Source organism: Schistocerca gregaria, chromosome 3, assembly GCF_023897955.1.
Source record: "Schistocerca gregaria isolate iqSchGreg1 chromosome 3, iqSchGreg1.2, whole genome shotgun sequence".
Lineage (NCBI taxonomy): Eukaryota > Metazoa > Arthropoda > Insecta > Orthoptera > Acrididae > Schistocerca > Schistocerca gregaria.
In genome coordinates, this window is record NC_064922.1 from 486,550,912 (window position 1) to 486,578,601 (window position 27,690).

The following is a 27,690-nucleotide window of genomic DNA, read 5'->3' on the forward strand; positions in this document are numbered from 1 at the left end:
GTGCGGAACTGTATCGCACGCCTTGCGGATGTCAAGAAACAAGGCATCTACCTGGGGACCCGTGGTGTCTATGGCCCTCTGAGTCTCGTGGACGAATAGCGCGAGCTGGGATTCACATGACCGTCTTTTCGAAACCCATGCTGATTCCTACAGAGTAGATTTCTAGTCTCCACAAAAATTAATTATACTCGAACATAATACGTGTTCCAAAATTCTACAACTGATCGACGTTAGAGATATAGCTCTATACTTCTGCACATCTGTTCGACGTCCCTTCTTGAAAATGTGGATGACCTGTGCTCTTTTCCAATTCTTTGGAACGCGACGCTTTTCTGGAGACTTACGGTACACTGCAAGAAGGGGGGCAAGTTCCTTCGCGTACTCTGTGTAAAATCGAATTGGTATCCCATTGGTATCCCATTAGGTCCAGCCGCCTTTCCTCTTTTGAGCGATTTTGTTTCTCTATCCCTCTGTCGCCTATTTCGCTATCTAACATTTTGTCATCTGTGATACAATCTAGAGAAGGAACTACAGTGCAGTCTTCCTCTGTTAAACAACTTTGGAAAAAGACATTTAGTATTTCGGCCTTTAGTCTATCTGTTTAGTCTATCTGTTTCCGAACCAATTTGGTCACAGAGTTTCTGGACAATTTGTTTTGATAAACCTACTGCTTTGACATAAGACCAAAATTTCTTAGCATTTTCTGCCAAGTCAGTATATAGAACTTTACTTTCGAATTCATTGAACGCTTCTCGCATAGCCCTCCTCGCACAACATTTCGCTTCGCGATATTTTTGTTTCTCTACATGGCTTTGGCTATGTTTATGTTTGTTGTGAAGTTCCCTTCTATTCCGCAGCAGTTTTCCAACTCGGTTGTTGTACCACGGTGGCTCTTTTCCATCTCTTACAATCTTGTTTGGCACATCCTCATATAACGCATATTGTACGATGATTTTGTACGTTGTCCACTGATCCTCAACTCTATCTGTACTTCAGACAAAACTTTTGTGTTGAGCCGTCAGGTACTCTGTAATCTGCTTTTTGTCACTTTTGATAAACAGAAAAATCTTCCTACCTTAATATTTCTTTTTACTGCTGATATCATCGATGCAGTAAGCGCTTTATGATCGCTGATTCCCTGTTCTGTGTTGACTCTTTCAGATAGTTCGGGTCTGTTTGTCACCAGAACGTCTAATATGTTATCGCCACGAGTCGGTTCTCTGTTTAACGGTCAAGGTAGTTTTCAGATAAAACACTTAAAAAAATATCACTGGATTCTTTGTCCCTGACTACCGTTATGAACGTTTGAGTCTACCAGTCTATATCAGGCAACTTAAAATCTCTACCCAGAACTATAACATGGTGGGGAAATCTACTCGAAATATTTTCAGAATTATCCTTCAGGTGCTCAACCACAACAGCTGCTGAGCGATGGGGCCTATAGACACATCCAATTACCATGTCTGAGCCTGCTTTAACCGTGACCTTCACCCAAGTTATTTCACATTGCGGATCACCGTCAATTTCCTTCGATACTATTGCACTTCTTATCGCTATAAACACGCCTCCCTCTTCACTGTCCCCCTGTCTCTGTGGTATACATTCCAATCTGCGTTTGTGATTTCATTACTGTTTACGTCTGGTTTCAGCCAACGTTCTGTACCCAGTACTATGTGGGCATTGTGTCCGTTTATCAATGAGACCAGTTCTGGTACATTTCTATAGACGCTCCTCCAGTTTACTATTAGCACTATAATATTGTTAGCCGGCCGTAGTTGCCGAGCGTTTCTCGGCGCTACAGTCTGGAAGCGCGAGATCGCTACGGTCGCAGGTTCGAATCCTGCCTCGGGCATGGATGTGTGTGATTTCCTTAGGTTTGTTACGTTTAAGTAGTTCTAAGTTCTAGTGGACTAATGACCTCAGAAGTTAAGTCTCATAGTGCTCAGAGCCATTTGAGCCAATATTGTTATTCCCTTTTGCATTTTGCCTACTCCTACCTTGACGCGTCTCAGGTGGCGTCTTGTCGGGCCTAGGGAGGGAATTCTCTAACCTAAAAAACCCACATGTGCGCTCCACACGTACTCCGCTACCTTTGTAGCCGCTTCCTGCGTGTAGTGCACGCCTGACCTATTCAGGGGGACCCTACATTTCTCCACCCGATAGCGGAGGTCGAGAAATTTGCACCCCAGATCTCCGCAGAATCGTCTGAGCCTCTGGTTTAAGCCTTCTACTAGGCTCCAAACCAAAGGACCACGATCGGTCCCGGGAACGATACTACAAATAGTTAGCTCTGATTCCACCCCGCGAGCGAGGCTTTCCGCCTTCACCAACTCCGCCAACCGCCTGTACGAACTGAGGATGACCTCTGAACCCAGACGGAAGGATTCATTGGGGCCGACATGAGGAACAATTTGCTGTTGGGTGCACCCAGTGCTCTGTATCGCCGCCGGCAGGGCCTGCTCCACATCTCGGATGAGACGCCCCGGCAAGCTGATAGAGTGAACATTGGCCTTCTTCTCCGACCTTTCCGCTTTTCCCATGAGGGGCTCCATCACTCGCCTAACGTTGGAACTCCCAATAACTAATAAACCCCTTCCCCCGTGTGCCTGCTCGGACCTTGCTGAAGGAGCGGCCATATGTCCACTCACAGGCAGAGCGGGCGATGCCACAGGGCCAGCTTCCACATTGACCCTCCGCCTCGTGCGCCGCGAACGCCGCTGAACCCGCCACTCCCCTTGGGGAGAGGGTGGCCCAACCGAGCCCGGTACCCGCGAAGATGTCTCGACAACAGGGACAGTGGGTGAAGCATGTAAACCCTGGGGTGTACCATGAGACGAACCAGACTCCCCACTCCAAGGCAACAGCCTAACGATGGCTGACCGTGGCCATCAACACGTTCAGCTGTTCGCGAACAGTGGCCAGCTCCTCCTGCGTCCGTACACAGCAGTCACACATCCTATCCATCCTAAGGAATCAATTTACTGTAGAGAGTTAATCAACTTTTAAATAGACTGCTAATTTACTAAAGACGGCTGATAGTTGACTAAACCGTGATTACTAGACACTTCTTGTAGAAAACAATGAAAACAGCACTACCTGTCTCTGGACTGTATTGAAAACAAACGCTAGCACTACTGGCACTATGTTTGACTAAAGGGACTCTCTCTGTATTCAAACAAACACGAAATCTACGGAACACTGTTACTAGCACTCGACAATTAAAGCTTCCTAAAAGCAAAAACACGCGGAAGAAGAAGTGTCAATTAAGAAAAATACAGTTAATACTTAAATTAACGGAGCTCGCTGCACAGCAGACGCGACGCAGACGGCAGTTACGGCGACAGTTTTCATGTCTTAAACACTTATGAGGTATATATGCAGATTGAAATGACGAATGAAAATTTAGGCTAGGACTAGGCTAGGAATCGAACCAGCGTCTCCTACTCACTAGGAAGATGCGCTAACTACTACACAACCCTGGCATATGCTGGCTTTCAAAATAATGAAATGCTGAAATAGTGGCGCTCAACCATGTACCCTCCGACTGAGCGTTGAAATACCAAAAGTTTTACCAGGTTTCTTTGTCTAGGTGCTGGGATATGTAGTTGCCGCATTACAGGCCAGATACTGCTGAGTCTACAGTATATGCTAAGAAGACACACATGAATTGAATGGTCGAAGGTTTCTATCACTAGGAAGTTGCGAATTATGAAAGTAGCATATAAATTTATAAGTGAAAGACTGAAATTAAATAAACTCTGCAGGTACTATTTTAACGACTGCAGATGATGAGTACGATAGAGAAGTGCTTCTGAGAATGCGGTATAGTTCTGCAAAACACTTATTGGTGTCGATGGTCCAGCAATTACATAAAATATGAGTTGAATTACAGGGAGACAATAGATTCCTACAGTACGTAATTAGTTATGAACAGCAACACAGCTCGCGAGGTATTCACTTCTAAATGCACACTACGTCTTTACTGTAGAAGCCACGGAAATCTCATAATTGCACAAATCGGCACTCCAAGGTATTTCTGTCTGCCGCGACCACGCGCAGACCACTCCACTCTCTCCAAGTCTCTCTCCCGCGACAGAGCGTTCGTCGCGTCGTAACGTCCAGCACTTCTCGTTCCTGTCTCCTGCTCCCTACACTCGTCACCCCGAACTCGCTTCCATTCAGTCTCCCCATTCACGAGTGCTGTGATTGGCTAGAGCGCTCGGGTCATGTCTTCATGCAAGCGCGCACACATACAAACATAATGAAACACATTCGAAGTACTGGAATTACATTTACATAACTTGAAATTATATAAATATTCCTACGGATGGACTATAAACACGGTCTAACCCACATTATTAGATACATAAACAAATTAAATAAACATATATCAAAGGAATAGAACAAAAGGTAGGCCAGTAGCGTAATGTCTCTTTGCTTTCTATAACACAATAAATATTTAACCAATTTCTTCAAGAATAGTATATATATCGGATATAAACAAACACATAGAAGAATAAATATATTTATAGGCTTGCTGCTACCGTTTCTTCGTGTAACTGTGAAGTACTTATGGCCTGACGCGATCAATAGTAATCGGCTAATTTGACCTCCAATAACTCATGCACTATTTAAGTTACATACCTGTACTTCATACCAATTTAGGGTTACACTAATAGCTTTCTAAAGACACGGCGATCGACAAAATGGGATGAAGCATGAAGCGTTTATATTTAGGAAATTCGTTGCTGGGTGTTACTTGCATAATTTGTCGTCAGATACTAAATTTTAAACTACTAAATATGTTGAAAATCTGATTACACCATCAGAATTATCGTGCAAATAACAGTAATGTAAATGTTTCTTTTTGAGGTATCATGATTCATCTGGCTACAATTAATTTCTATAAGAACTGTGAAACGTCTGCCATTAAGGTTTCACAAAGTCTGCCATCTTTGGCACTCCCTTCATACACGTCTCCTTCATCGACACAAAGCACCGACCTCGTCACAGCGGAATTCCCAGCCACGAGGCTGGACCATGCGCTGGGGCTACCCCTCTCGTCCAGCGAACGTTTGGCACCACGTGTTTGCTAACGAGTTCAGCCCTGCCGCTCGGCCCCAGCGGTGGCTGCCAACTCTGAACTTAGAATATTTCCAGGGCGCCGCAACTCGCCCGTTACCTCACACACAGTGAATTTACACTGGACGGACTACCATAGTCTGCCTCTCTCAATCCAAAACTCCATTCACGCCTCAGCCCATTTGGCATTCCCCATAAACTCAAACAGCATTGTAGAGGATCTCCTGCTGTACACTAACAGCACCTCAGCATCTACCTAAATGGGGGCTCTTGCCTGAAACCCATGCATAGATGCTTTAATCGAAACTATACGGTGCCACAGACCTTTTCAAGTCTCAAACATCTGTGGTGTGTATATGCAGACTGAAGCAACGAATGAAAATTTGTACCAAGGCCAGAATTCAAACCCAAGTTCCTTGATCACTGCCAAGGCACGAATGGGAATTTGGATTGAACATATTGACGTACCAGTGTAGTCTTCACAATTATGCAAAGCCACTGTGTCAGAGTGGTGTAATGGTTAGCGCATCTGCCTAGTGGCCAGGAGACCCTTTGGTCAGATCGCAGCCATGGTACAAATTTTCATTCGCCGCTTCAGTCGCCATATATACAACAATTATATATCCTGAATAAAGATGTGTGACGTGCCTCTACTCTCCTGCAATGCCGAGCAGACTGTTTGTTGCTCCATCGGGCACTTATTACGTGGATGGTTTGAGATCCAGAGAAGTGCTGATTATGGATATTCTTAATACAAAGATTACGTATTAGAGCGACAGTAGTGAGATCGTCACTAATGTGAGCTCCAGTATCGTGAAACACCTCAACCGGAATATCGATAGACCATGGTCCGGTCTTCGGCGTTTTAAACATGGGCTGAAAGACATTACTCATTCTTACAAGATGAATAATATGCAAGCCACAGAGACGACATACTTATGGAGATGCAGCTCACTGCATTACTGTCGATGGCTTCATTATTCTTAGTTTTGATGTAACTGCTAAGTACAGTGAGACTCGGGTGGTGGTGGTGGGGAGGGGGGGGGGGGTCTATGGCTTTAATCGTACTTGAAAGTTCTATACTGGAGTATTTATTGTTAATTCCACTGCATCAGCTTCATGTTCGAAGTTAAATGGAGTGAAAATATGATGTTAAGTGTATGGAGAGTGCTGTAAGAAAGTTACTCATTAACCATATGAAATTAAGTTGTGACTTAATTTTTGACTTTTTTGACTTATCAAGAACAGTTATCATGGAGTGACTACAACGCAGTAGCGTGGGGTTACATATTTTTCGGTTGTAGGAAAAATCAGCAATTTCTACACGGTCATAATATTCCTCTTGTCATCGTTGGACAGTTTAACTCACAAACTGCATTCACTCCGCCCTACGAACTCCGAATTTATATGTGAACATTCACCGTTACACCAACGTTAGCCCGTGATCTATCTGCAATGTGTACAATCTTTTCCGTGTGAGTCGTACTAAAGAATTTCAGTAGGCGTAGCAGCTTCCTGAAATCAACGTAAAAGATGACAGAACTTCATCAAGTAATTGGAAACTGTGTTAGTGGAGTGAGTGATCGAGAGCTAAAGCAACATCGACGGATTATTCATTTTTATAAGTCTTTCGCTCAGAATTAATGAACGATAATTGCTTATTTATATCAGTTCAGGTTTCTTTGGAAACTCATTTTAATTATTCGTGATTTATTTGATTGATATCATTTAAAAAACAAGTTGAAACTGAAGAACTCCTTTAAAGGTAAAATCTGTAACTGGCATCACGAGTTATTGAACTGCAGATTCAAGAGCAGAAATACCGATTTACTTCCTACTTCGTAATCTTATCAAGACAGTATTAAATGGTGTAGTCTTTGCTAGTGTGTGCTGCGTACTCCGAACTCATTAGATTACAACACTTGCTATCCAAACGAATTGGCCTTGTGCACCGCATATATTTTGTTTCAGATACGTGCATCTCAGCTGCCAAATAAGAAAGTAACAGACACATACATCCACACGCAGAGAGAGAGAGAGAGAATAACGTATTTTTTATAAAGAAAGTAAATGGCATTACTGCTTTTTGTCTCCCGCGGTTGTGCCACAACGCTAATTATTTGCATATCGAAACACGAAATACGCTTCAAGTCAATTAGACGTTAACTGTTTACCGCCTTAAAGGTGTGGCAAATAGCCAGCTGTGTTATATATATGTCGCTGGGACAGTACGACCGGCGATGGCTGCAGTAATTAGGTTGACGAGGGGTGCACGTTGCTAATCTGATCTCCAACCATGTGGAAGGTTGGAGAGGGGAAGGGGGGGGGGAGGGGCAGCTCAGTACACGAAGGAGGACAGGTAATCTGTAGAGAAGCGCAATTTGCAGCTACCTGCCCTGTTACATGTTTCCTGCTAAGTTAGTGCCCGCCATTATTAGGTCCTTCCCCTTCCCCCTCCCCCACCCCCTAGCCCTTCGGACCGCCCTTGGTAATTTTCCACTTCGCAGTGACAGTGTGCAGACGCATTGCTTGGAAAGGTAATACGAGCCATAATCTGAAAACAAGGACGTTAATAAGCAGAAGTTACACAGACACAATAAGATTAAAATTAGCTAATTTGTCACCATTCTTTCTTGTAATCGGAATTGTCTGTACGCGTAGGAGTAAACTCAAAGAAATAAGACTAATACAAGGAACTGCCAATGTATCCAGGGTGTCACATTTATCTTGAGCACTCTCAAATTACTATTTTCTACAAGCAAAGTAAAAAACAAAAGTACCAAACAAATGTTTTTCGAGAGAGGTACATTAATCAATGAGACTGCCCTCTTTGCAACTTCATTCGCTTTGAAGTTATGAAACGAACTTCTAGGTTTGTTTCATGTATGTTATATTCTTAAACTATGGACGAGTTACTATAAAAAATTATTTACTTTATTGAGCTGTCTTATTTTAATGATGTTTGTCATTACTTTCTTTTTCATTGAAATTATTCAGTTTTTACCTTTCTTTTCAACATTGTCAGCTTGGAAATCACCTTGTTGGGTGAATTCGGTTGTGGTGTTATAAAATAGAATTACGAAAGGTACTGCTATTTATTTCGAAGTAATAAACGAAGTTGTGGACCCAGAACCATCACGTTCTAAAATTACGACAGTTACTGTTATTTGTTTCGAAGTAACTAATGTAATTTTGGACCCAGAACCATCATGTTCAGCACACTGTTGTGGTCTTCAGTACAAAGACTGGTTTGATGCAGCACTCCATGCTACTCTATCCTGTGCAAGCTTCTTCATCTCCAAGTAGCTGCTGCAACCTACATCCTTCCGAATCTGCTAACAATATTCACCTCTTAGTCTCCATCTGCGATTTTACGTTTCCTCCAGTAGCCTACTGAATTGTTGATCCTTTGATACCACAGAAAGTGTCCTACAAACTGATCACTCCTTGCAGTCGGGTTGTACCACCAATTTCTCTTCTCCCCGATTCTGTTCAGTACCTCCTCCTTAGTTACGTGATCCACAGATGTAATCTTCAACTTTCTTCTGTAGCCCCACGTTACAAAAGTTTCTATTCTTTTTTTGTCTAAACCGTATATCATCAGTGTTTCACTTCCGTATATGGCTACACTCCATACAAATTCTTTCAGAAGAGACTTCCTGACCGTTAAATATATTCTCGAAGTTAACAAATTTCTCTTCTTCAGAAATGCTTTTCTTGCCACTGCCAGTCTACATTTTATATCCTCTGTACTTCGACCAGCATCAGTTATTTTGATTTCCAAATGGCATAACTTATTGACTACTTTAACTGTCTCATTTCCTAGCTAGTCCACTCAGCGACACCTAATTTAATACTGCTACATTCCATTATCCTCATTTTGCTTTTTTTGATGTTCATATTCCTTGTTCATGTTCCTTTAAAGACACTATCAAATTTGTTCAACTGCTCTTTCAGGTCCTTCACTGTCTTTTACAGGATTACAACGTCGTTGTTCAACTTCAAATTTTTTATTTCTTCTCCCTGCACTCTAATTTTTATTCCAAATTTTTCTTATGTTTCCTTTACTGATTGCTCAATACACAGATTGAATAACATCGGGGATAGGCTACAACCCTATCTCAAACCCTTCTCAACTGCTGCTTCCCTTTCGTGGCCCTCAGCTCTTATAACTGCCATCTAGTTTCTGAATAAATTTTAAATAGCCTTTCGCTCCATGTTTTTTACCATTGCAGCTTTACAATTTGTAAGAGATTAGTCCATTCGACATTGTCAGAAGCTTCCTCTAAGTCTGCAAATGCTGTAAATGTAGCTTTGTCTTTCCGTAATCTATCTTCTAAGATAATTCGTAGGGTAAGTATTGCGTCACATGTTCCTACATTTCTCCAGGAGTCAAACTGATCTTTTCCAAGCTCGGCTTCTACCAAGCTTTCAATTTTTCCATAAAGGGCTCGTGCTAGTATTTTTCAGCCGTGACTTATTAAACTGATACTCGGAAGTTTTCATACCTGTTAGCACCTACTTTCTTTGGAAATTAAGTTATTATTTCCTTCTTGAAGTCTGAGGGTATTTTACCTGTCTCATACGTTTTGCTCAACAGATGGAAGAGTTTGACATGGCTGCCTCTCCTAAGGCTATCTAACGGGGCCTTGTTTCGACTTAAGTCTTCAAGTGCTTAGTCACATTCTTCATGCATCATCTTATCTCCCTTCCCATCTTCATCTACGTCCTCTTCCATTTCCATATTACTGCCCTCAAGTACATCTCCCTTAAGAACCTCTACCTACTCCCCAACCCTTTCTGCTTTTCCTTCTTTTCTTAGCATCGGTTTTGTATCTAAGCTCTTGCTATTTATACAGGTGGTTTCCTTATCACTAAAGGTCTCTCTGACTTTCCCATACGCAGCATCTATCTTATTCCCTAGCGACATATGCTTCTACATGCTTCCTGCTTAGTCAATTCGCACTTCCTGTCGATCTTATGTTTTAGACGTTCGTATTCCCTTCAGACACATTAACTTATTGCATTTTTTTTATATTTTCTCCTCTCATTTATTTCTTTCATGATATCTTGTGTTGCCAAGGATTTCTGTTAGCCCATATCGTCATCCTTTCTTGGTCCTCTCCTGCCTTCACTATTTCATTTCTCAAAGCTACCCATTATTCTTGTACTCTACTCTTCTCCCCTATTCTCGTCATTCGTTCTCTAATGTTCCCTGAGAAACTCTATAATCTCCGGTACTTTCAGTTTCTCCAGGTACCATCTCCTTAAATTCCTAACTTTTTGCAGTTTCTTCAGTTTTAATTTGCAGTTCATAACCAATAAATTGTGGTCGGTCTCTACATCTGCCCATGGAAATGTGTTACAATTTAAAATCTGGTCAAGAAATCTCTTTCTTCTTGTGTCTCCAGGTCTCTTCCATGTATAAAACCCAAGTGTTAGCTATGACTAAATTATGCTCTGAGCAAAATTCTATCAGGCATCTTTTTCTTCCATTCCTTTCTCCCAGTCCACATTCATCTGCCTCTTTTCCTTCTTTTCTTTTACCTGCTATCTAATTCAAGACCCCAATAACTATTAATTTTTCGTCTCTGTAATCTATCTGAATGATTTTATGTCATCATATATTTCGGCAATATCTTCCTGATCTGCAGATCTAGTTGGCACAGAAACTTGTACTACCATGGTAGGTTGGGTTTCGTGTCTATCTTGGCTACAATAATGTGTTCACTATACTTTTCGTAGTAGCTTATACGGGTTCCTAATTTTTTTATTAATTATTAAACCTACTCCTGTATTACTCCTTTTTGATTCTGTGTTTAGAACTCTGTATTCAGATGACCAGAAATTCTGTTCCTCGTTTGAAAAAGTTATAAATGCGTTAAGTAATCGTCCACTCCTGCTTGTGAAGCACTTCACATTTATTGCCTTTACCTAACCTTTTATTAATCGCAATTAATACATTTACAAGATACACTTTCACAGTTATATTGCTGCAAGAAAAAAAAGCGAACAAAATAACTGATATTCAAATGAATAGTTCGGTTGTCGCTAAGTGTGGCAACTGTGCAGCATGTAGGAGCGAGATTCTCGCTCTCTAGCTTTAACTCTCAGCTAGCCACTCAGAAAGAGAATGGCTATTGTTGGCCAGCAGTAGCTAGTGGAGGGGGTTGCTCAGACCGGCTGAAAATTGAGCCGTCTTCTTACATGGCGCGAGCATTAGTGGTCGCCAAATACTGGTACCTGTGCTGAAAGACGGCATTACGTACGATATGCAAAACTTATCATCCAAGTTTTCGAAAACTGTTGCGTGAAATAATTCTATTTTTGCTCATCTTACAGTCTGACAATTACACTTGATAAACAATTGAACTTTTTTTTTCTCGATCATTCATACTTACTCCGCTGCAACAAATGAAGTAAAACTCTGGACGAAATTTTAAAGAGTATTTTAACGAGTATTAATAAGTACCAGAGATTATAGAGTTTCTCAGGGAACATTAGAGAACGATTGACGAGAATAGGGGAGAAGAGTACAGTACAAGAAGAATGGGTAGCTTTGAGAAATGAAATAGTGAAGGCAGCAGAGGATGGGGAAAAAGCGCATTGCATAATCTTTATGTACGGTGAATTTTAGTTCACCTATTTCTGTGAATGAAGCGTAGATAAACAAAATTTTATTTAAAATTAATACGGCAACGATATCTCATTTCGTTCTAGAATTATCGCGTTTTATATCTGATGGACGGTCGCGCGTGGTGCGTCCACTTACGTCCTTGCTCATTGTGAGACATGCGGCCTCAAGAATAGTCATATCTCGTAAACGATTCAGGATATGAGAACTTTTTTTTTCTTCATATGATAGCATGGGATGAGGGACTTACGGTGCATGATAGACACTCGAAACTTTTTCATTCACCGAGACATGGAAGTAACTCGTCCACAGCAGTGAAAGGTAGGCGGCTCAGGACGCAAACGGACGTCTGTAGCACTGCAGAAAATCCCAAATGACGAGCGTTTATACATTCACAACACCTAGGGAGTAGCGTAGCTACAGCGAAACGGTTGACAGCTCATGCATCCAAATTGATGACAAGATTAATGCACAGAAGAATGGAAAATAAAACTGAGAACATGTTAGACCACTATCAGTTTGGCCTTACTAAAGGTAAAGGCACCTGGGAGGCTCTTTTGACGGTGCACGTGCGAATGGAAGCAAAGCTGAAATAAAATCATGACACGGCTCATAAGGTTCGTCCAGTCAGTAAAAGCTTTCGACAGTATAACATAGTGCAGTATGTTCGAAATTCTTTGACGAATAGCAGTAAGCATTGAGGAAACTCAGGTGTTACTCTATATCCACCGAAACCATAAGGTAACAATACGACTGGAAGACCGAGAACCAAGAGGTCGGTTAAAACGCGTGTTAGACAGGGATGCAGTCTTTCGCTCGTACTTTTCAATCAATATATCGAAGAAACAATGACGGAAACAAGGAAAGGTTCAAGAGTGGGGTTGAAATCCAAGGTGAAATGATATCAACGAAAAGATTCGATGTTGATATCGCTATCATCAGTGAAGGGGACAAATTGGTGAAGACAAAGGTAGTCGTGGACTGTCGTAAAATCGGAACAGATAAGAACAGAAGCATTTACGATATAGTGCTACGGAAGACCATTCAAAATCAGGTACATTCATAAGGTAAGGAATGAGAAGTTCGTCCTCAGAGTCAGCGAAACTCACGAGCCCTCATAGCAAAGAACATCGTTAAAACTGTTCATATTTTAATCCTTCATTGTGCTGCTGTGAAAATCTGCAAAACAGAGTCAGTGTTTAACATTTCCAACTTGTTTGCCTATTTTAATTGGCATGGTTGTAAATGGCGATATTAAATGCGATAGAGCACGCAGTTTGGAGATTTGCAAACTTACAAAAAAAACATTAGTCAAAAAAACTTAAGTTAAAATTACATTGGTTGTAAAATTTAAGGACAAAAGTAACTTCTGCATATTGTGTCACTGCCATGTAACATAGCTCGATGAAATTGAGACCATTGACAGAAAATACTTCTGCAGTGCAGTGTAGTACAGTACAGTACAGCACAGAAGATAGCTGAAAGAAATGTGCGAAGCTAACAGTAATGAGACTTTCATTCAAAAATAATAATGTCCTAAAGGCATCACGATTTGTAAAGGTTTCCTGCGCGTTACAAAAGGCGGGACGTGGTTCTTAGTAGCGTGGCTGATCACCAATGACGATAACATGTGCTCTGCAACGTCTGCCATATCAGCTACAAGGTTCTCGTGGTAGGGCGTTACATTCCTCCACCATTTATGTTGACACCTGCTGGATGAACGTTGGTGCATGTGCACGTGCTACAATAAGGCTCCCCAAAGCGTCTCGCAAGTACTCGATGGGATTTAAATCATGAGAATGGCCAATCCATTCGCCGAGTATCCGCTCGTTCCTAGAGCTCCTAAACCTGCGATGATCAATGCGATCGCGCATCGTCGTCCATAAAAATAAATTCAGGGACGAATATACCCCTGAAAAAACACACATGAGGAAGGAGAACAGAGTCACAATAGCAGTGAGCAGCGAGTGTGTCGTGTTCAAACATTTGAAGGCAATAGGCCCATGCGACATTATGCCTTACCAAACTATTGCACTGGCCTACCAAGACTGTTACGCTCGACAATGTTCCTGTGTGCATCAAGTGATCGCACTTCTAGCCGTATGAGGGTACGTCCGTAACATCTACTCGCACTGAATTTGCTCTCATTCGAGAAGAGTACGCGCCCCACTCTCATTGGTGCAGTAAGCATGTTCTTGGCACCATCGGAAGCACTGCCACCGATATACGGTCGCCAGCAGAAACCAACTTGCGGCTGCTGTGGCCGAGCGGTTCAAGGCGCTTCAGTCCTTCTCTAGATTGTCGCACAGTTGACAAAATGGTAGATATCGAAATAGACGACAGAGGGATAGAGAAACAATTAAAATCGCTCAAAAGAGGAAAGGCCGCTGGTCCTGATGGGATACCAGTTCGATTTTACACAGAGTACGCGAAGGAACTTGCTCCCCTTCTTGCAGCGGTGTACCGTAGGTCTGTAGAAGAGCGAAGCGTTCCAAAGGATTGGAAAAGGGCACGGGTCATCCCCGTTTTCAAGAAGGGACGTCGACAGATGTGCAGAACTATATACCTATATCTCTAACGTCGATCAGTTGTAGAATTTTGGAACACGTATTATGTTCGAGTAAAATTAATTTTTGTGGAGACTAGAAATCTACTCTGTAGGCATCAGCATGGGTTTCGAAAAAGACGGTCGTGTGAAACCCAGCTCGCGCTATTCGTCCACGAGACTCAGAGGGCCTTAGACACGGGTTCACAGGTAGATGCCGTGTTTCTTGACTTCCGCAAGGCGTTTGACACAGTTCCCCACAGTCGTTTAATGAACAAAGTAAGAGCATGCGGACTATCAGATGAATTGTGCGATTGGATTGAGGACTTCCTAGATAACAGAACGCAGCATGTTATTCTCAATGGAGAGAAGTCTTCCGAAGTAAGAGTGATTTCAGGTGTGCCGCAGGGGAGTGTCATAGGACCGTTGCTATTCACAATATACATAAATGACCTGGTGGATGACATCGGAAGTTCACTGAGGCTTTTTGCAGATGATGCTGTGGTGTATCGAGAGGTTGCAACAATGGAAAATTGTACGGAAATGCAGGAGGATCTGCAGCGAATTGACGCATGGTGCAGGGAATGGCAATTGAATCTCAATGTAGACAAGTGTAATGTGATGCGAATACAAAGAAAGATAGGTCCCTTATCATTTAGCTACAAAATAGCAGGTCAGCAACTGGAAGCAATTCCATAAATTATCTGGGAGTACGCATTAGGAGTGATTTAAAATGGAATGATCATATAAAGTTGATCGTCGGTAAAGCAGATGCTAGACTGAGATTCATTGGAAGAATCCTAAGGAAATGCAATCCGACAACAAAGGAAGTAGGTTGCAGTACGCTTGTTCGCCCACTGCTTGAATACTGCTCAGCAGTGTGGGATCCGCACCAGATAGAGTTGATAGAAGAGATAGAGAAGATCCAACGGAGAGCAGCGCGCTTTGTTACAGGATCATTTAGTAATCGCGAAAGCGTTACGGAGATGATAGATAAACTCCAGTGGAAGACTCTGCAGGAGAGACGCTCAGTAGCTCGGTACGAGCTGTTGTTAAAGCTCCGAGAACATACCTTCGCCGAAGAGTCAAGCAGCATATTGCTCCCTCCTACGTATATCTCGCGAAGAGATCATGAGGATAAAATCAGAGAGATTAGAGCCCACACAGAAGCATACCGACAATCCTTCTTTCCACGTACAATACGAGACTGGAATAGAAGGTAGAACCGATAGAGGTACTCAGGGTACCCTCCGCCACACACCGTCAGGTGGCTTGCGGAGTATGGATGTAGATGTAGATGTAGATGTAGAACCGCGCTGCTGCTACGGTCGCAGGTTGGAATCCTACAGTCATCGTGCTACCGTGAAGCATAAGATTGCGTAGCTATTCAACCCTGTAAAGTGTGGCAGCATTTGCACTCGCTGTCTCTTCTTGCCTGTTGCACAACGTAGCGGACATATGCTGCTTTAGTCGACCACTGTACACCTTCACCTCTCCTTCAGTCAGCAGTGCCTGTGACTTGGAATGCTCCTCATACACATGAAACAATGCTGTGATCAATACCAAACTCCTGAACTACACTCGTCACACTTCCTCCTTTTCTAGTTTACCGAAGATTCTTCGCCGTGTGAAGTCATCCAAATGTTGTCTCCGGGCCATGTAGGAATGAAGAACATCGTCAAAGTGCACAGTAGCTTCTTGTTGGGTGTCAGATAGTGTCTTTTCAAGTTCCTTCAACTGCCGCATCTTGTGCGTCAAACCTTATTCAGCTCTCATGCCACGTTAAGTCAAGATTCTGCGCAAGACTTGGAGATCTCTGACAACATGTCCCGGCACTTTCAATCATTCTCAATCAGTTGTTAGTATGTTGTGTTACCGTATCTGCCTCATTCTTAGGTGTTGCTGTGTAGTGTATTTCTAGCATTGTCCTTGACTTTTACTCAGGTAGTAGAACGATTGGTTGGAGCGGTAAAGTGCTCTTGCGCAAATGAAACAATCTAGCACATAACACGAATGCATCAAACAAACTCGATATCGTGGTAGATTACAGAGGTCTGTAATTAAACATGACACACGAATCGCAGCCAGTAAATGTTCAACAAAATTTAACGGTACTTTATACTCTTAAGTCATCAACCAAAGATTACTCAAACTACAGAGATCAACAGTAAAGGCTGCTGAATGTAAAGACAGGCATTCAGTTATATTCGGATAGGACGAAATAATCTATCAAATAAGTGAAAGAATCATTAACTGAAATTAAACTGAGCTTAGAAAATTTAAAGGGATTCAGAATAATCACTTGAAGACTGCCCCAAATATGGGTAAAATTTTCAGGAGGTAAAATAATTCCCCTTTCGGATCTCCGGGCGGGAACTACTCAGGAGGATGTCGTTATCAGGAGAAATGAAACTGACGTTCTATGGATCGGAGCGTGAATTGTCAGAGCCCATAATCAGGTAGGTAGGAGAGAAAATGTAAGAAGGGAAATGGATAGGTTGAAGTTACATGTAGTGCCAATTAGTAAAGTTGTCAGACTGTATGATGAGCAAAAATAGAATTATTTCACGTAATAGTTTTCGTAAACTTGGTTGATAAGTTTTGCATATCGTACGCAACGCTGTCTTTCAGCACAGGTACCAGCTTTTGGCGAACACTGTTGTTCGCGTCATGTAAGAAGGCGGCCCAATTTTCAGCCGGTCTGAGCGTCCCCCTCCACTAGCCACTGCTGGCCACAACACTCATTCTCTTACTGAGCTGTTAGCCGAGAGTTACAATTAGAGAGTGAGAATCGCGGTCCTAAATGCTGCACAGTTGCCATACTTCGGTACAACCTAATTATTCTTTTGAATATCAGTTTTATTTATTCCTTTTTTTCTTGAAGCAATATAACAATGAATGGGTATCTTGTAAATGCTTTCATTGTAATTAAAAAAAAAGTCAGGTGACGGCAATAAATGTGAAGTGCTTCAGAAGCAGGAGTGGACGATTACTTAACGCATTTGTAACTTTTTCAAAAGAATTTAAAAGCGGGTCTCCTATTGTTGACATTGGAAAACAGAAGAATGGACTCTAGAACCATGTGACGTCAGCCAAGAGAACTGTAAAGAAAATCGGAAAGGAAAGTGTCAGAGCTGTAGGAACATTAGAAGCAGTTGGTTTGGTGTTGCCTGGAAATCATCGAAATCGCAAGGAATCTGTAACACAAATAGATAGTTTTAACAACGATGTTATAAAGTGTTTCATGTGAATGATGAATGCCCGACCGAATAAAAGCGTGTTACTGTTATGCAAGCTTCGACAAGGTAAAGAATTTTTAAAAGATATTGCTTACGTAAAGAAGAGAATTTTTAGTTCAAAGAAGTGACATAGGTGCAGCATAAACTATATCCAATATAAAGATTCACAATACAAGAGAAGGAGGTAGTTCAACAGAGTATTACCTTGAAGAAACATGGGTCAATTGGAATCATTCCAAGAAGATCTGCTGGAAAATGGATGATGGTACTGGTGGTTTTAAAGGTTCTCGGATAATTATTCTGCATGCTGAGTCTTCTTCTGGTTTTATTTCTGAGAATCAATTTGTATTTACGTGCTAGGAAAACATGAGTGATTACCATTTGGCAATGAACGTTGTCAGTTTTGTGACGTGATTCACGATTCTTGTCAAGTACAAACACCATAAAAGCGTATATATTTCCCCGGCTTAAAAATAAAAATATTAAGCACGGTATAAACCAGACTCATGCTCATATACTGCAACTCGTTACTTTATTGTGTAGAAGTCGCGTGACTGAACTTACATACTGGACTTCCTTGCACGTGAAAGTGATCACAGAGTTTTGCGATTACCCACGTGTTACTGTCAATGTAGCTCCATAGAATTAATTTGAGCAAAGGGTTTTAAAGCCATGTGGGAGAAAACAACTAAACATTCAAGATAACACACTGAATCGCTTGTGCATGAGGGAACAGACAAGATCCCACCTATAGCTTGGGCACAGACTGTGCGACATGCTGAAAAACTTCAGGAAGAATTTGACTGGGAAGTGATGATGGATATAAGCCTTGAACCTGTCATCGTAAATTTAAAATCAGATTTTTCGGAAACAGACTCAAATAGAAGTGACGATGGTATTACGATGTAGACGTTGGAACAAAGAAATAATATTTCTTAGTTTTAAAGATTTTTTGTTTAAGAAATGTGTTTTTCAACATATCAGTTGTATAAATGGTAATGAGAACTTCCTAGCCTTTTGATTAGGACTTATTATCCTTTTAATTACTCAGACTATAATGTTCGAAATGTTGCCCAAGCAGAATTTAAGCTTCTCCCACCATGTTGTAAACCTCTGTCATTTTCAAGGCAGGAACTGGATAAGAACCTAAAATTACAGTAACTGTTACGTGTCAAGATATAGGCGGTTTTCGATGTTATCGGTCAGATTCCCTGGAGTTACTCGCAGATGACGGTTGTTTGCTTGTTCAGTGGGTTGTAAATGCGGCCTCTCACTGTAATATCGACAGTGTTAGTTTACACTCATAAAGCCCATTAACAACGAAAAATATGACAATTTAGTGACCATTTTTACGATAATCTTTTACATTAGTCTTTTCTAGCACCAATTATTTCTTACACGCAGTGATTACACTTAACCATCGTCAGACAATCAAACACAACGCACACACCTTACATATTTTTAAAAATTCTCTTGAGCAGAAGCAGTTGTCAAGCAAATATAATGATTTCGGTTTGTGCTTGAAGTTAATTTTGTCTTGTATTAAATTTTTACTTATAATGCTGTTCAAATCGTAAGAAATGGTAATTATTGCAAGCAGTTTCAACGTCGTTTGATAAAAATTGTATTTCACGTTTTCACAAAGCTGTGTCAGCTATTCTCGCCTTCCGATGTCACGCAGAGTAAATGTGTGGAGCAGTGGATGTGAATTAGTGACGTGAATAAATATTTTTCTCATGACGATTGATTTAAATTGATTTTAGTATATATTATTTCCTTCGTGAATTCGAACGTATAATGCAATATACCGTATACCAACGCCCCTGACTTTTATCCGCAGCAATGCAGTTCTGCAACTTAGACTTTGTTTACCTGCTCTCTGCTGCTTCGCATTCGCAGTCCTCACCCCTCCCACACTACCTTTCCGCTCCGCCTCTGTTCGCGGAAGCGCCGTCCTAGGTGACGCGGGCTTCAGAGTTATAACGAAACCCGTCCTCAGCACGGAATACAAAGATCACGTCTGTAGCAGCGAGTTGTAGTTCTCGCACTTATCTGCCAAAGCTATCTTCTACACATTGTAGGTGACGTTTTTCCGAAATTCTAATGGTATTTTGACGGTGTCATAGATTCCAAACACCTTCATGAATAGTTGCTTGTTTACCATCCCCCCCCCCCCCCCCACCTCCGTGGTTATAGGAATTCCGATTGAATGTTATCTGCTCCTTCTGTCTTATTTCATATCAAGTCGTCAAAAGCTTTTCTAAATTCTGAGTTCTTAGTCTACCGCTGTACGAGGCCTATTCAGTTAGTAAGGTCCGACCAGGCACAAAAAGGAAACCTCAGTGGAAATCAGATCAGACTTTACATAGATGTGTTGGGCAGTGTCCTTAGTATCCCCGTCCATCGCGCCACATCGCTGTTTTCAGATCTGAGCATACTGTGAACACGTAAAAAATGCCTAGAAAATAGGATTGCCACATGCCACGCAGCCCACATAACATAACCGTCTTGCTTTTCCTTCTTCATGACAATTCTCGTCCGTACTCCACTGGGGCAATGAAGATGCAGCGACTACGTATAGAAGTATCTGCAAGGTGTAGCTAACCGTCTGGAGTAAAACATTTGTGGTTTTCGCGGTGGTTTTCATTTCGCTACCGATCGTAATTCACTTTCCGAATAGTCCTCGACCATGGGAAAGGCGGTTGTGATACTTGTCGTTGCCGCTGCGTCCATATTCTGTAATACCAGTAAACCCGCCTACACGCCAGCCGATGAGTCGTCCGGGGCGGAGGTCTGGAGGTCGTGTGGACAACGGCCGCGCCACTTGTTGGTGCGGGGATTTAGGGTAGCCATTACACGGCTGCACCTGCGGCCCGCCCTGTCGGCCTGATGGACGGCCCGTTACGTCGGATTCCGGCGGACCCGCTGCGAAATCCTGACGGCGGTAAAGCGGACCGCCGGCGACCGCCTCGTGTTTCAAGGGCGCTGGCAGCTGTGTGAGCACACCGGCTCACAGGGGGACATCGTCCGAACAGCTTGCCGGAAATTTTACGGGAGAAAAATATTACGTTTGTCCAACAGTCTTTCCAGAGGTACAATCGATCGTCCAAACTACTCGACTTGTCATAGTCTCTCTTTCAGACTACTACCTGTACTGCTATCTATAGCTTTACGTGTTCTGGTACTTCCTGACTTGCATCCTAGAAAATTGTTACACAACACAAATGCTAATTATTCTCACATGTTTCTCTTGACGGAACATAGACAACTGCTATCATGATCAATGATAAGGTACATCACAGTTGTAAGAACTATTTTCTTCTAAAAAGGAAAACACTACCCGGTTTCAGGACATACGTCCCGTCTTCAGGTGCATATTAAAATTTGAACTCTATTTTAACCTCAGGTGTGCATCGTCTGTGTGGGTCACATTTTAATACACATCTGAATATGCAATACATGTCCCGAAACTGAGGTTGTGCTTTCCTTTATAGAAATAAATATTTTTTTTTACAACTGTGCTGTATTTTAACATTAATACTAATTATTCTGTTGTACACTTCATACGTTGTGCGCCTCTTTGTGAACTGTCATCTTTGCCATCGACTTCGCTTTGGCCAGCCGCGAGTCAGTTGTTCATCGCGGGTTTGCCTATTGAAGTCTACGGCGTCGAGGCAGCAGCTCACACTGTGTGGTCTGTAGGTTGCGGTTACAACGCGGTCAGGAGATTGGCCGTTACTTGGTGCGCATGCTCATGGCGCGTGGTATTGCTGGCGCCGGAGACGGCGGAAAGGTTTCAGGATCCGGCACGAGGCGTTGTGTTGTAGCTTTCTTGCCGTGCAGCGCATGTTGAGAAGGGGAGCTTGCCGGACCGTCGCCTGGCATTAACCGTTCGCCTGGGCATATGGTGTGTTTCATTGAAACAGGAGTAATTGTATGCTTATATGCACGGCAGAGAAAAATTGTGTCACGAAATGTTAACCCTGGATAGCTAATGCCAGTAGGAACCAAAATTACCAATGTTGTGTAGGTCGACTACGCACCATTCTTAAACTACGGAAACTTGGTGACACGCACGCCGATTGTCCGTGGGATTGCCCCGTTGCCATTCTTCCGTCGTTGGCAGAGCTATGGCTGTCGGTTCACACATACAAACGTCCCTCGTCCCGTCAGTGCCTCAACATGACGGGCACACGTGTCGAATAGGTCTTGCTGTTTGTCTCCACCTCCCGTCAGAGACATACAAACGTAAGCTTCGCTTCGGAGCACACACACGCCACCTGCGATTTAGTCATACAATAAGCACGGCGGCACTGTATTCGTTTGAAGGACAACGGGATAGGGTTTTAGTTTATGGTCTAGCCGCCGGTAATGCGCATGAAGCTCGACGGTTGTGTGAGGAACGGTACCCAGGCTAGTTAGCGGGATTTCATGGTGATTTGAAGAGACTGTTCTCGAACGCTTCATGAAGCACCTACAGCAAGTATTGGAGCGATTGGACACGACATGGGGGTCATTCATCGGCTAGTCTGAAAGGTTTGAGGGATGACGACCAGCACCCATTTAGTTTCCACCCTGTCCAAGACCTAAATTCTATGGCGGGCTCTGAAAGCAGGCTAGGGTTTTTCCGCTGGTTTCTGCGACTTGTTGCACGAGAACCCGACTTCCCAGCCACTGTGTTGTTTACCGACAAGTGCACCTTTCATCGGGATGGCATTTACAACACTCGAAACGTTAATTACTGGACAAGGCGCAATCCTTATGTCATGTACGTCCACGGAGGCCAGGAACGATGTTCCCTCAACATTAGTGCAGGCATTGTGGGTGATTATGTGACTGGGCCGGTCCGTCTACCTCCTCGACTTACCGGGGAAAATTACCTTCACCTTTTGCACGAAACTCTACACGGCCTGCTGGAAGATGTTCCCCTGGACATACGGCTACTAGTGTGGCTGCAGCATGATAGGGCGCCCGCACGTAACAGTCGTGCTGTGCGCTGATATTTAACTGAACTCACCGACGGACGGGTAACTGTCAGAGATGCTCGTAGGACATGGCCCCTGCAATCACCAGACCTCGCGACCCCGGGTTCTTCAAGGTTCTAGTTCACTCAAACACACGCGAACCAACTTGAAACGGATAGGAATTAATGGATCGCATTAAACATGCCACCAGTCACGTCAGGGCAATGCCAGGAATCTTTGAAAGAGTTTGGCAAAACACCGTTCGACGTTACCAGGCTTGTGTCGCGTCACAAAGGGTCGCCAGTTCGAGCACCTGCTTGAAGTAAACAATGTCCTCGCAAAAAAAAAAGCTTTTCAGGGCTGACACAATGTATAAAAGACTTTATGTACGCGAAATACAGTCGATGAACGGTTTGTTCCCGGTACATGAAATTGTAATTGGTGAATCGGGACCCTGGTGCATTCGTCCCCAGGCTCGCAGAGTGGAAGGCTGTCACACTACCACCGAGCGTGCGGGCCGCCTTGGACACATCGCGATCTCCGGCAGGCAAAGCATTCGCGGTCATGAGTTCTCCAGAGCCTCCGGCAACAGGGCAATACCGTGGCCAATCGGTGCGCGTGGCGCCAAGCATCAGTGATTTAAAAATGGTGGTTTGCAGACCTACACAACACAAGTAATTTTGATTCCTACTGACAGCAGCTATCCAAGGTTAAAATTTCGTGACACAATTTTTGTCCAGCCTGTATATATGTTAATGGTTAATTTATGTTGTCTGATACGTCAAGGTTATGCCACACATGCCATGATAAGGAGGTTGGGCTTTCCATCTTAGTTTCCTACCACTTGAGTAAAGGTCTGCAGCTATATGTAAGGAAACTCGGTGAGCTCATTATTGAGTAATGGTGTGTTGATCTAATTTTGGTCATCAAGAACCAAATTTCGCACCTTAACGAAGGACGATGTTGCGTCGTAAAACTACATCAGATTCTATGAAAGTGTAGTCCTAGTGGGCTCTTGCACGATTAAAATAATGCTTAGCTGTTACTATTACCTTCCAGGAAACAATCTTATTTACGCGTGTATTAAAGTGTCTAAATGAATACTTATATATATATATATATATATATATATATATATATATATATATATATATATATATATATATATATACTCCTGGAAATGCAAAAAAGAACACATTGACACCGGTGTGTCAGACCCACCATACTTGCTCCGGACACTGCGAGAGGGCTGTACAAGCAATGATCACACGCACGGCACAGCGGACACACCAGGAACCGCGGTGTTGGCCGTCGAATGGCGCTAGCTGCGCAGCATTTGTGCACCGCCACCGTCAGTGTCAGCCAGTTTGCCGTGGCATACGGAGCTCCATCGCAGTCTTTAACACTGGTAGCATGCCGCGACAGCGTGGACGTGAACCGTATGTGCAGTTGATGGATTTTGAGCGAGGGCGTATAGTGGGCATGCGGGAGGCCGGGTGGACGTACCGCCGAATTGCTCAACACGTGGGGCGTGAGGTCTCCACAGTACATCGATGTTGTCGCCAGTGGTCGGCGGAAGGTGCACGTGCCCGTCGACCTGGGACCGGACCGCAGCGACGCACGGATGCACGCCAAGACCGTAGGATCCTACGCAGTGCCGTAGGGGACCGCACCGCCAATTCCCAGCAAATTAGGGACACTGTTGCTCCTGGGGTATCGGCGAGGAACATTCGCAACCGTCTCCATGAAGCTGGGCTACGGTCCCGCACACCGTTACGCCGTCTTCCGCTAACGCCCCAACATCGTGCAGCCCGCCTCCAATGGTGTCGCGACAGGCGTGAATGGAGGGACGAATGGAGACGTGTCGTCTTCAGCGATGAGAGTCGCTTCTGCCTTGGTGCCAATGATGGTCGTATGCGTGTTTGGCGTCGTGCAGGTGAGCGCCACAATCAGGACTGCATACGACCGAGGCACACAGGGCCAACACCCGGCATCATGGTGTGGGGAGCGATCTCCTACACTGGTCGTACACCTCTGGTGATCGTCGAGGGGACACTGAATAGTGCACGGTACATCCAAACCGTCATCGAACCCATCGTTCTACCATTCCTAGACCGGCAAGGGAACCTGCTGTTCCAACAGGACAATGCACGTCGGCATGTATCCCGTGCCACCCAACGTGCTCTAGAAGGTGTAAGTCAACTACCCTGGCCAGCAAGATCTCCTGATCTGTCCCCATTGAGCATGTTTGGGACTGGATGAAGCGTCGTCTCACGCGGTCTGCACGTCTAGCACGAACGCTGGTCCAACTGAGGCGCCAGGTGGAAATGGCATGGCATGCCGTTCCACAGTACTACATCCAGCATCTCTACGATCGTCTCCATGGGAGAATAGCAGCCTGCATTGCTGCGAAAGGTGGATATACACTGTACTAGTGCCGACATTGTGCATGCTCTGTTGCCTGTGTCTATGTGCCTGTGGTTCTGTCAGTGTGATCATGTGATGTATCTGACCCCAGGAATGTGTCAATAAAGTTTCTCCTTCCTGGGACAATGAATTCACGGTGTTCTTATTTCAATTTCCAGGAGTATATATATATATATATATATATATATATATATGTGTGTGTGTGTGTGTGTGTGTGTGTGTTGGTCCATTGATCGTAACCGGGCCAAATATCTCACGAAATAAGCGCCAAACGCAAAAACTACAAAGAACAAAGAACATTTAGCTCGAAGGGGGAAACCAGATGGCACTATGGTTGGCCCGTTAGATGGCCCTGTCATAGGTCAAACGGATATCAACTGCGTTCTTTTTAAAAATAGGAACCGCCATTTATATTACATATTAGTGTAGTACGTAAAGAAACATGAATGTTTTATTGGGTCACTTCTTTTCGCTTTGTGATAGATGGCGCTGTAATAGTCACAAACGTATAAGTACGTGGTATCACGTAACATTCCGCCAGTGCGGATGGTATTTACTTCGTGATACATTACCCGTGTTAAAATGGACCATTTACCAATTTCGGAAAAGATCGACATCGTGTTAATGTATGGCTCTTGTGATCAAAATGCCCAACGGGCGTGTGCTTTGTTTGCTGCTCGGTATGCTGAATCACATCATCCAATTGTCCGGACCGTTCGCCAGATAGTTATGTTATTTAAGGAAACAGGAAGTGCTCAGCCACCTGTGAAACGTCAACCACGACCTGCAACAAATGATGATGACCAAGTAGGTGTTTTAGCTGCTGTCGCAGCTAATCCGCACATCAGTAACAGACAAATTGCGCGAGAACCGGGAATCTCAAAAACGTCGGTGTTGAGAATGCTACATCAATATCGATTGCTCCCGTACCATATTTCTATGCACCAGGAATTGCATGGCGACGACTTTCAACGCCGTGTACAGTTCTGCCACTGGGCACAAGAGAAATTACGGGACGAAGACAGATTTTTTGCACGCAACGAAGCGTCATTCACCAACATCAATAACGTAATCCGGCATAATATGCACTATTGGGCAACGGAAAATCCAAGATAACTGCGACAAGTGGAACATCAGCGACCTTGGGTGGTTAATGTATGGTGTGGCATTATGGGAGGAAGGAAATTGGCCCCCATTTTATCGATGGCAATCTAAATGGTGCAATGTATGCTGATTTCCTATGTAATGTTGTACAAATGTTACTACAAGGTGTTTCACTGCATGACAGAATGGCGATGTACTTCAAATATGATGGATGTCCGACACATAGCTCGCTTGCGGTTGAAGCGGTACTGAATAGTATATTTCATGACAAGCGGAGTGGTCGTCGAAGCACCATACTATGGCCCACACGTTCACCGGATCTGACGTCCCCGGATTTCTTTCTGTATGGAAAGTTGAAGGATATTTGCTATCGTGATCCACCGACAACGCCTGACAACATGCGTCAGCGCATTGTCAATACATGTGCGAACATTACGGAAGGCGAACTACTCGCTGTTGAGAGGAATGTCGTTACACGTATTGCCAAATGCATTGAGGTTGACGGACATCATTTTGAGCCTTTATTCCATTAATGTGGTACTTACAGGTAATCACGCTGTAACAGCATGCATTCTCAGAAATGAGAAGTTGACAAATGGTTCAAATGGCTCTGAGCACTATGGGACTTAACGTCTGAGGTTATCAGTCCCCTAGAACTTAGAAGTACGTAAACCTAACTAACCTAAGGACATCACACACATCAATGCCCGAGGCATGATTCGAACCTGCAACCGTAGCGGTCACGCGGTTCCAAGCTGAAGCGCTTAGAACCGCACGGCCACACCGGCCGGCGATAAGTTGACAAAGGTGCATGTATCACATTGGAACAACCGAAATAAAATGTTAAAACGTACCTACGTTCTGTATTTTAATTTAAAAAACATACCTGTAACCAACTGTTCGTCTAAAATTGTGAGCCATATGTTTGTGACTATTACAGTGCCATGTATCACAAAGCGAAAAAGTGCTCCAACTAAAATATTCATATTTCTTCACGTACTATACGAATACGTAATAAAAAATGGGAGTTCCCATTAAAAAAAAACGCAGTTGATATCCGTTTGGCCTATGGGAACGCCATCTAGCGGGCCAACCATAGCGCCATCTGGTTTCCCCCGTCAAGCTAGACGAGTTTCGTTCTTTGTAGTTTTTTCGTTTGATGCTTATTTAATAAATGCATAAATAAATAAATAAATATATTTAGGCGGGCCTTCCTGTTTTGATGTTATGTTTTATTCTTCTGTGTAATGTGAATGTGCTGCTGCAAGTGTGCTGTTGTAGTTGATATATGCTTCAAATGTGCGGAGCTCAGTGCATTTCGTCCGGTACGGCGGGACGTGGCACCGGGGCTTGACGACTTGGCCGTTGCCAGTGGAACTGTGTTTCGTTAGATCGGGTTCCAGGTTCCTGTATCTCGTCCGTAAGTTGAATATTGCCCTTCTCTTTGTTCCTCGCTCTGTCAGGTCGTTAAGTTTTGTAGCTCGTTCCTCTGCTGCCTTGGCGGATACACCCTTTGCCCGAAATATGAATGTAAACCTGTAGAACTGGGTCACTCTGTAATTAGTGCCCGATAATATTGCTGGAGGCTCCGCCATGTTAATTATGTATTGCCTTATCAGCCATTTCTGTCATATTTGTACTTTGTAAGCTCATCGTGAAGTTTAATTTTTGTAAAGGGGGTTTCACGTGCATGTC